The sequence below is a fragment of the Diplotaxodon limnothrissa genome, linkage group LG19, assembly GCF_057381915.1.
Source record: "Diplotaxodon limnothrissa isolate DT_005_m linkage group LG19, D_limnothrissa_male_GT1.1, whole genome shotgun sequence".
NCBI classification, from domain to species: Eukaryota; Metazoa; Chordata; class Actinopteri; order Cichliformes; family Cichlidae; genus Diplotaxodon; species Diplotaxodon limnothrissa.
Genome location: NC_140614.1, coordinates 14,219,511 through 14,230,615, shown reverse-complemented (window position 1 = coordinate 14,230,615; position 11,105 = coordinate 14,219,511).

Sequence of the window (11,105 nt, the reverse complement as noted above, 5' to 3'; positions counted from 1 at the left end):
TTCACTTCACTTGTTGGACTGTCTGGCTGAAGTGAGCGGTTATAACTGTTAAATATAAAAACACGGACAATACAAGGATGGAAACCTCCATGCAACAATGGAAAAAAATAGGTGGTTGACCAGTGAATGTGTTGAATTTTTTTTGCTTTCAACAACCAACTGCATGTAGTTGCAGCAACCCACTGGTCATCAAGATGTTGAGCGTAAAACAGTCGTTCAATCACAAGGCAATTGCACAGACAATGGCTTTTACATTGCCAACATGTTGCAAGCACAACTCATGTGTCGTATTCTGGTTATTCTGGTAATTGTGTCACTTATTTTGGAGGGTTTACAGAATTCATGCTTCAAACCTACGAGGTGCTGGGTGAACTCTAAATTCACCTAGCTGACAACACAAGGTTGTAGCACAGTGTAAAAAATGAAGTATTTGATAAGTGTATATTTTTTAGATATTGTCAGGGATCCTGGGTCTGAGCGACCCAGGATCCCTGAGCAGTTATGGACTAATATTATAATATATATTTTGTATTGCTGTCCCTCGTTATCCCTGCTTGTGTGTGTGTGTGTGTGTGTGTGTGTGTGTGTGTGTGTGTGTGTTTCTGCGGGCGCCTTCAGGCCTGGTGGGTGTGGCCCTGCTGGCGGACTGGCCACACCCGAAGCCACACACCTGCTGCTGATCAGGCCTCGTCGGGGGAGCTACTTAAGAGTCTTGGAGCTCCCACCGACGTGGGATCATTTCGTGAGACTTCCCGTCAGTTCTCCAGCTGGTCTGTTTGTGAGTGTGAGCTTACCAAGTGAACTGAGGGTACTAACTACTGCCTCTATTTTCCCAGGAAGGATTGCTGGATGAGAGGGCAGCAGACACAGAGTGCACTGGCACGAGGGAGCAGACACATGGGCACAAACACGGGGAGAAGACACGGAGTGGAAGTCGGGAGCACACGGGGATGTATTATTGTTGTGTATCAGTTCCATCACTGTAAATAAACGCACTGCTTGTACATAGAGCACCGCGCCTGGGTCCTCCTTCCCCACACCCCCCACGGTTTGCCATGCCGAACCGTGACAGATATGGTTTAAAATGCCAACTTCTGTTTGGCAACTCTCTGGCAACAAATCCACCCCTGACCATTTTCTCCTCCTCATTTTGTTGCTCATCCTCTGTTTTGTCAACTAAAGGGGAAAAAAATGGAACTTTTAAAGGTTTTGATGATAAAGATGATAAAGAGCCATTTTAAAGGTGTCTGGATCCAGATCAACTTCAAAGGTTAGTCAGCTCTAAGCAGGGCCGAGCCAGATTTCTACTGAAATGTTTATGAAACACAGTTTTGAATAATCCTGTTAACAAGCTAAACTAATCCCAAAATCTCGCTGAAGTCAAAATTTAAAATGAGGGACAATTAATACTTTTTCCCCAGCATAACGAGAAACATTCCCAATTGTCTCAGCTATGATGCCTGATACTGTAGATCAACCATCTTAGTGACACAACAGACTGCAGCTGTGCTAACCAAAAGTGCTATTAGACAATAAACACTACAATGGAAGTAAAGCGCCTATTAAAGCCAATAAAGGCACTCATTAAAGCCATTTTTAATAAGTATGACGCATGTTCTTACAGAATGATTATGTCTTACACTACAGAGCTTTGCAAAGAGGCTGCTGGTTGTGGTGAACAGATCAATGGATGATAAAACCAGCAGATTCAGTGTGGTGTCTAATGGAATCAAATGTTTCCTCAGTGCTGCAGAATTGCTTTGCATTCAGAACATGTGGGGAAGAACAGGGGATTTTACCTCTGAAAGCTGCTCGCTCAAACACTTCATACACAGAGAAAGTTTGTGACAGAAAGAAAACTTTAGCAGCAGTCTGTATACTTTCTGTCATCCACCTGAATACTGGTGAGCATACAGAGTGGTGCACAGTGGTGATGGTGAGAAGAATTTAGATCCCAGGATGCAGTGAATGAGAAATAAATGTTCAATGTTCTTTCCAAAACTTGAAAGGGTTTAACATGCTACACCTACACCTGGCTCCTGTTTCACATTATGCAACCAATGGCATCGTTACTTATAGATGTATAAAAGATAGATCCAGCTGCTGTGGTAGGATCCATCTGTTTTTGAATGGAGAATGGAGTGACCGAGCCCATCAAATCATCAATAAAACAGTTCCCATATTCTTCTATAGCATCAGAACCCGTGTTTGCAACCTCAGTCATCGCCCCCTGGTGGTCGTTATAAAGAATGCAGGTTTAAGGCCATTTTGCGTCAACTTGACTTCAGATCTAAAAGCTACATCTATCATCTACATCATCATTCAAATACAGATCAAGGAGGTCCATTTAGAGAACATTTCCTCAAACAAAAATCCAAAATGTAAAAGCCAGCATGCATTAAAATTCAATGCAATAAACTTTGATACAACTATTACGCTACTTTAGTGTCTTTTCTCCGTTTCCCTGACTTGTTTCTTTGGATGCCTCTATATGAGTTACAATGCATGCAACTAGCTTGTATTTCCTGTGTACAAACACTGACTACTGTAAAAACAAAAGAAAATGCTGATTAAAATAACTAAACTGTAATTGTGTCATGGTCTGTGGAATGCGTGATGCTCGGGTAGCCACACCCCCGGGCTGGGCCATCACTAGCACACCTGCTCTCCATCCCGGTGATTACACGGAGATCCACTTAATCCGGCGCTGACGGATGCTCCACGCCAGTCCGTAGTCATCCCCACAGTGGTAACCAGACTTCCACGAAAAGTGTGCATTCTCTTCTGCTTGGAACTTTGTTTAACCTGCCTACTTCTGTCCAGATTTCTACTCGGCGTCTGCTACCTGCCTGTCCTCCGGCTCAACTGGATCTCGCGGCGCTCACCTGGCCCACTCGCCATTCCACGGACTTCCTGCCCCCACGGACTGCCACACTTCCCTCCCGAGCTCCCACGGTTCCGTTCTATCGTAAGCCCCTACTCTAACTCAGTCCTGATATGTTCTCCCCGCTTCCTGGCTCCCTAGTAATCATCTCCCCTTTCTATTGCAGCCCCCCGCCGTCCCGATCCCGGCTTCCTCGTGTCATTGTTTCCCCGGATTTTTAGTTTCTGTTTTGCTCTCTACTTTCCCCGGGTCGCCTTTCGTTGTTTTAATAAAGTGTCTTTTTGTTAGCTCGGAGTCTGCGCCTGGATCCTTTCGTGCCCGCGCACCACGGCGCATGACAGTACGGACTGGCCAAGATGGATCCAGCAGACCCGATACGCTATTAATAAGCAGGGTGCCATGCTCGGCCGACACGATCAGTTACTTTCTTCGCTTCAGGATCAGTATCAGGAGCTGAGCGAGAAACAGGGAGAGATGTGCGCTAAACAGCCCGACTCGGCGTACCGCTGTGTGACGTCTCCGCCGCCGGAACCCTTCCACGGCGAATTGGACCAGTGTGGGGGGTTCCTTTTTCAGTGTACTCTTTTCTTCAGTCGCTCGCCACTCGCCTTCCCCACTGACGCGGCCAAGATTTCCCACTTCGTGGGACTGCTGAGGGGAAGGGCGTTGGCGTGGGCTGAAGCCTATTTATCTGCTAACCCGATACAGCGCTGCGACTTCGATGACTTCCTCGACGAGTTTAAAGCAACCTTCTCTCCGTCAGTTTCCGAGGATGATGCCGCTCAAAAGCTACTGGTGCTCCGCCAGGGTCGGCGTAGCGTTGCGGAGTATTTAGTGGAGTTTCGCACTGTGGCAGCCGCTGTTGGCTGGCCCGATTCGGCCCTAAGGGGAATTTTTTTACGCTCCCTGAACGATCAGATGAAGGATCAGCTCGCGTTTCACGAGGCGGCTAAAACGTTCGAGGATTTGGTGTCACTCGCCCGTAGGATCGATAAGCGTCTACGGGAGAGGGAGGCCGAACGGCGGTCCAAGCCACCGAAACCCGTGTTGCACCCAGACTTTCGCGTGTCACTGCCCCTGTCCCCTTTTAGCTCTCCAGCGGCGTGCGCTCGCTCACAGTCTCCTCCTCCGCCGGAGCCGATGCAGATCGGGCGCTCTCGGCTCTCGCCGGAGGAGAGGGAACGCCGTTTTCGGGCCGGGGACTGCTTATACTGTGGGAAGCCGGGACACCGCATCGCCAGCTGCCCGGTTCGCCCAAACGGACCAGCTCACCGGTAGGTTCGGGGATACGGGTGGGCTGCACATTGAATACTATTAGACCCCGATTGATTGTGTCCGTTGCCATAATAACCAATAAAAAGACTGTCACATGCAGCGCATTAGTGGATTCTGGGGCGGAGCAGAATCTCATGGATGAAAGACTGGCTAAAGAGCTGGAAATTCCACTCACTCTGTTGGAACCTCCCCTCCCTGCGTCAGCGCTGAATAAACAAGTGTTTGCTTACATCACTCATCAGACCGCGCCCGTGACATTAGTCACTTCCGGGAACCACAACGAATCGCTTTCGTTCTTTACCTTCCCGTCTCCCGACACCCCGCTCGTGTTAGGCTACCCGTGGCTGCAAAGACATAATCCCCACATCGATTGGGCAGGAAGCAAGATCGCCAGTTGGAGTTTGTTCTGCCTTGCGAATTGCCTGAGATCAGCAGTTCTTGCTCCACCCACTAACCCGACCCCACCGGTTACACAAGCACCTGACCTCTCCTCCATCCCACCCGAATACCACGACTTACAGGAAGTGTTTAACAAAGACAAGGCTTGCTCTCTGCCACCACACCGCCCCTATGACTGCGCCATCGACCTGCTACCTGGTGCCCCGCTGCCCTCCGGCCGGTTGTACAACCTGTCTCGCCCCGAGAGGGAGTCTATGGAAAACTACATCCGAGAATCACTCGCGGCCGGTATCATTCGACCCTCTTCTTCCCCAGTCGCTGCGGGCTTCTTCTTCGTGGGGAAAAAGGACGGTTCGCTGCGGCCGTGCATTGACTACCGGGGCTTAAATGACATCACCGTAAAGAACAAGTACCCTCTTCCGTTGATTAACTCTGTTTTTGGCTCTCTCCAGGAAGCCACCGTTTTCACAAAACTGGACCTGCGAAACGCATACCATCTGGTCCGAATAAGGGAGGGGGACGAGTGGAAAACCACTTTTAACACGCCACTGGGCCACTTCGAGTATTTGGTTATGCCATTCGGCTTAACTAACGCCCCTGCGGTTTTTCAGACGCTAGTGAATGATGTGCTCCGAGACTTCCTGAACGTGTTTGTTTTTGTATACTTGGATGACATCCTCGTTTTTTCCAGGACCATGGAGGAGCATCACGTTCACGTCCGGAGCGTCCTGCAACGGTTACTGGAAAACAGACTGTTTGTCAAAGCAGAAAAATGCGAGTTTCACGCCTCATCGGTTTCCTTTTTGGGCTATGTCTTAGCAGGAGGACAGGTGAAGACGGACCCAGCTAAGATCAAGGCGGTTCTGGAGTGGCCAGTCCCGGAGTCGCGGAAGAAGCTCCAATGCTTTCTCGGGTTCGCAAACTTCTACCGACGTTTCATTCGAAACTACAGCCACGTCGCCGCGCCTCTCACTCGCCTCACTTCTCCTAAGGTACCTTTCACCTGGCCCCTGGAGGCCCACACAGCGTTCACCAAATTGAAGGCATTGTTCACTACGGCGCCCATTCTGCTCCACCCCGACACCACCAAACAATTCATCGTCGAGGTGGACGCGTCCGACACCGGAGTCGGGGCTGTTCTCTCTCAGCGGTCTGGACCTCAAGGTAAGCTCCAGCCGTGCGCCTACTTCTCTCGCCGGCTCACCCCTACTGAAAGAAATTATGACGTAGGCGATAAGGAGCTCTTGGCCATAAAACTCGCCTTGGAGGAGTGGCGCCACTGGCTGGAGGGAGCCGAGCAGCCTTTTCTCATATGGACGGACCATAAGAATCTAATTTATCTTAGGACTGCTAAAAGGTTAAACTCTCGCCAAGCCCGCTGGTCCCTGTTTTTTACACGCTTTAACTTCACTCTCTCGTATCGCCCAGGTTCACGGAATGCCAAGCCAGATGCGCTCTCCCGCCAGTACTCCCCAGACACGGAGACATCGTCACCAACCACCATTCTCCCCCCAACCTGTGTGGTGGGCGCCCTCTCCTGGGATGTTGAGGAGGTTATCCGCCAGGCCCTCCCGGGAGACCCTGACCCGGGTACCGGACCCCCCGGACGGCGTTTTGTCCCCGCTGCTGCCCGCGGAGCGGTAATCCATTGGGTCCACACTGCACGTTTTTCGTGTCACCCTGGCGTGAGCAGAACCATTGGTCTTCTCAAACGGCATTTCTGGTGGAAGACTTTACAACAAGATGCGAGGGAGTACGTGGCTGCCTGCACTGTCTGCGCCCGCAACAAATTGTCCACTAAGCACCCAGCGGGCCTGCTCCATCCGCTCAGCACGCCTCACCGGCCTTGGTCTCATATCTCATTAGATTTCATTACCGGTCTTCCTTGTTCCTCGGGAAAGAGCGTCATCCTCACCATCATCGACCGGTTCTCTAAAGCCGCCCACTTCGTCCCGCTACCGAAACTACCCTCCGCCCCTGACACAGCCCTAGCCCTAATTGAAAACGTGTTCCGGCTCCATGGTATTCCCCTTGACATCGTCTCAGACCGAGGCCCACAGTTCACTTCACAAGTGTGGAGGACCTTTTGTTCCATTTTGGGCGCGAGAGTTAGTTTAAGCTCGGGTTTCCATCCGCAATCTAACGGCCAGACCGAGCGGCTTAACCAGGAGCTAGAGGCTGCGCTACGGTGCATGGCGTCCCAAAACCCCACTTCCTGGGTCACCTTTCTGCCCTGGGTTGAATATGCACATAACTCACTTACCTCGTCTGCCACAGGTTTGTCCCCGTTCGAGGCATCCCTCGGTTATCAGCCTCCTCTTTTCCCTGAAGACGAACTCGGTCTCGCAGTCCCCTCCGCTCGGCACCATCTCCGGCGCTGCCAGCGGGTCTGGCTCAGGGCCCGCCAAGCTCTCCTGCGGACGAAGGAACAGCACACACGCCATGCCAACCGCCGTCGCACCCCCGCCCCCGACTATCAGCCGGGGCAGAAGGTCTGGCTGGCCGCCAAAAACATTCCGCTGCGTGTGTCCTCCCGGAAGCTGGCCCCCCGCTTCATTGGCCCGTATGAAGTTGATGCGGTTGTTAACCCGGCGGCAGTTCGGCTCAAGCTCCCTACTTCCTGGCGCATACATCCCACGTTCCACGTTTCCCAGGTCAAACCCGTCCGCCGCAGCCCGTTGTGCCCTCCGTCCGAGCCCCCTCCTCCCGCCCGGCTTGTCGCCGGTCACCCGGCCTATGCGGTCCGGCGCATCGTGGCTGAGCGCCGGCGTGGGCGTGGGTGGCAGTTCCTGGTGGACTGGGTGGGGTACGGTCCCGAGGACCGCCTCTGGGTTCCGCGTTCCTTCATTCTGGACCCGTCCCTCATCGCTGATTTCCGCGCTTCTCTCCGCAGGCCGCAGTCCGGTCGGTCGCCTGGGGGCGACCCTTGAGGGGGGGGCACTGTCATGGTCTGTGGAATGCGTGATGCTCGGGTAGCCACACCCCCGGGCTGGGCCATCACTAGCACACCTGCTCTCCATCCCGGTGATTACACGGAGATCCACTTAATCCGGCGCTGACGGATGCTCCACGCCAGTCCGTAGTCATCCCCACAGTGGTAACCAGACTTCCACGAAAAGTGTGCATTCTCTTCTGCTTGGAACTTTGTTTAACCTGCCTACTTCTGTCCAGATTTCTACTCGGCGTCTGCTACCTGCCTGTCCTCCGGCTCAACTGGATCTCGCGGCGCTCACCTGGCCCACTCGCCATTCCACGGACTTCCTGCCCCCACGGACTGCCACACTTCCCTCCCGAGCTCCCACGGTTCCGTTCTATCGTAAGCCCCTACTCTAACTCAGTCCTGATATGTTCTCCCCGCTTCCTGGCTCCCTAGTAATCATCTCCCCTTTCTATTGCAGCCCCCCGCCGTCCCGATCCCGGCTTCCTCGTGTCATTGTTTCCCCGGATTTTTAGTTTCTGTTTTGCTCTCTACTTTCCCCGGGTCGCCTTTCGTTGTTTTAATAAAGTGTCTTTTTGTTAGCTCGGAGTCTGCGCCTGGATCCTTTCGTGCCCGCGCACCACGGCGCATGACAAATTGCGGGAAAAGTTGTGCAGAGTAAAATAAAAAATGCAGCACTAGGTCTGGGTCTGTAAAGAACAGTCCACCTATTTTTTTCAATGTATGTGGATACACATCTTTCACCAGTCATACATAATAATTTATTTGACCCAAAGAATCATGGGTGTACTGACATACGCCCATGAATGATGGGGTGGCAGAGGTACTCAGCAGCAGCCAATACGTAAAAGAATAAACGCCTGAGAAGCACTTGCTTTACAATATTTCATGCACAGTCACAAAAGTGGAGAGATGGAACAGGTTTTCAAGTGCAATGGGAGACTTTAGATTACTGCTGAGCTCATTTACCATGATGAATGCAGCTCTACATGTAAAAGTCCATTTTGTTCAATTAAACCAAGCTGCTGCCTTTCTTACAAATGGGAGATAATGAGCCCATCTGGCAAGAAAGTACTTAGAAGACGTGTTTCTCCATTAGTGGCAATGATGACTGGTTCTCTGTTTTTAATTCCAATATAATGGCTGTAACAATTAACTGGTTTTAGCCATTAGTGGCACCAAGAGGAAAGAACTTGCACTGGTTTCAGTCTATTGTGTGTTTGTCAAGATTGAATAAAACCAGGTTCATTCCAGGTTTGAAGGAAAAATACATCTGTTCTTTTAAAGGGGAACTATTATGCTTGTCCTTACTTTTGTAATATTTTACACTGATCAGAGTTTCTGCCAGGAAGTTTTTAACCCCAGTGGCTTTGACAAGCAAAATTAATCAATGTGCTTTAACACTAACTGATAGGTGCATCTCCTCAGACGCAGCGACAGGCAGTGGGGTTTATTTCCCATTTTACGGCCTACACCAGTGACAGAACTCTGCATCAACTTAACATCATTCCTACAGCCAAGAATGAGCTGGTCGATCGTATTTTGTCATCACTGGGAATCATCTTACCAGTTAAAACAAATCTTTTTACCAATTTTAAGGTTTTTTTTTAGTTTTTTCAAGCTGGTGTTTATTTCCATCTTAGACAGGTGGTGGTGTTCATATTAAAGAGGGCCAAAGCATCTAATAATGAGATCACCACATGTACTTACTACTTGCTTACTATCAATGTTTGTGAGCATGGAAGCCCCGCCCACCAGTTTTTCAAACCATTGGTTTACAAAGCACAGCAATCAGAAAAAGGTGTGTTGAAAGGCAAACACCGACAACCTGTAGTTAAATTCAGTCTTTATTTATAAAGCACAGTCACCTCGAGGTATTTTATACTGTTAGGTAAAGACCCCACAATAATACAGAGACAACCCTAACAATCAGAAAACTGCCTCTAAGCAAGCACTTGGCAACAGTGGGAACTAAAAACTCCCTTTAACAGGAAGAAACCTCCAGCAGAACCAGAAGAAGGCTCAGGGAGAGGCACCGTCTGCCGCAACTGACTCGGGTTGATGGACGGGAGACTGAGGGCGACAGTTTTGGATGCAAAGAGCCTTCCAGCTCTATATAGGTCTTTAGGGAAACAGCTCCTAGACTTTAAACACTTTCCTGATGCGTTTATGGCCTCAGTGACTTTTCTGGGTTGGACTGAATAAAAACAATGAGACCATTTTGTAAATTTTGATCATTCTGTTTCAGAAAGGAGGATTATCTGTGATGTGCTCTCATGACTTGTGATTAATTTGTTATTGACAAGTTGTTAGCAGTCAGTTCCTCTCCTCGTTCCTGACATAAACTTTCAAAATATGTATGTGGCAACGAGTAAACTCTTATCTGAAGGCTTTCAAAAAGGACTTCACAATGCTGCATAAAGGCCCAGTACAAGTTAAATCCAGATGTTTATTGAACTCTGAATCATGCAAATCTACTCTTTTAGAGTTCAAAATGAAAAATACAGATCTGGAGCTTATTTTACGCATAACATCGTCCCAGTTAAGCTTAAGTAATTGTTGCTTTAACAACAAGACTGCTACACAAAACAACCAGACTCTTTCACATCTAAAGAAGCAGAAGACAGTTACATAACCTGCCGTGTGCTTATTTCCACCTGATACTCGTCTGTTAGCCTTAAAACATGTGTGCATGTCAGGAAATTTGGCAGATTTTAATTTTGTTGTCCTCTTTGTCTGTAATGAGCCGCTTATTGTTGGTAGCTTTCAGTGTCTGGTCGCACGGCGCTAAGGGAGCAGGAGGCGTTCTATCATGGGAATGTCTGTCTGCTCACACTGTACCAGCTTCTCACTGTTGACTGAATTATTCACAGCACAGATGGAGCGGGAGGGATCCTGCTCTGTATAATTCCCCAAATGCCTCAAACAGGGAAAAGAATATTAAATCGTGGAGATCTACAGTGAGTTTCACTCCTGACTTCAAACTACTATATATTTTTATTTTATCTACACATAAACTGCATCATACTTCTTTCATGTATGGCTCAAGAGTTAGGAGTTCGCCTTGTAATCGGAAGGTTGCCGGTTCGAGCCCCGGCTTGGACAGTCTTGGTCGTTGTGTCCTTGGGCAAGACACTTCACCCGTTGCCTACTGGTGGTGGTCAGAGGGCCTGGTGGCGCCAGTGTCCGGCAGCCTCGCCTCTGTCAGTGCGCCCCAGGGTGGCTGTGGCTACAATGTAGCTTGCCATCACCAGTGTGTGAATGTGTGTGTGAATGGGTGGATGACTGGATATGTAAAGCGCTTTGGGGTCCTTAGGGACTAGTAAAGCGCTATATAAATACAGGCCATTTACCATTTACCATTTCATCTGCTAAAAAACAAAACAAAATATTTCATCAAAGAAAATGTTTTTTTAATTCCACAGCAAAACTGGTGCTGTGTGAAAGTGTGGGTGCTGTGTGGTATAAGCTGTCTAACATCATTTATCATTTTCCTGTTGGACTTACTTCACCAAATAAGCCAGATTCCATTAAAATACTGAGAATAGCCCCGTGTGTGGGACTGACTGATGACTCACCGGACGATTAAACAATAACCGACTGTGTTAC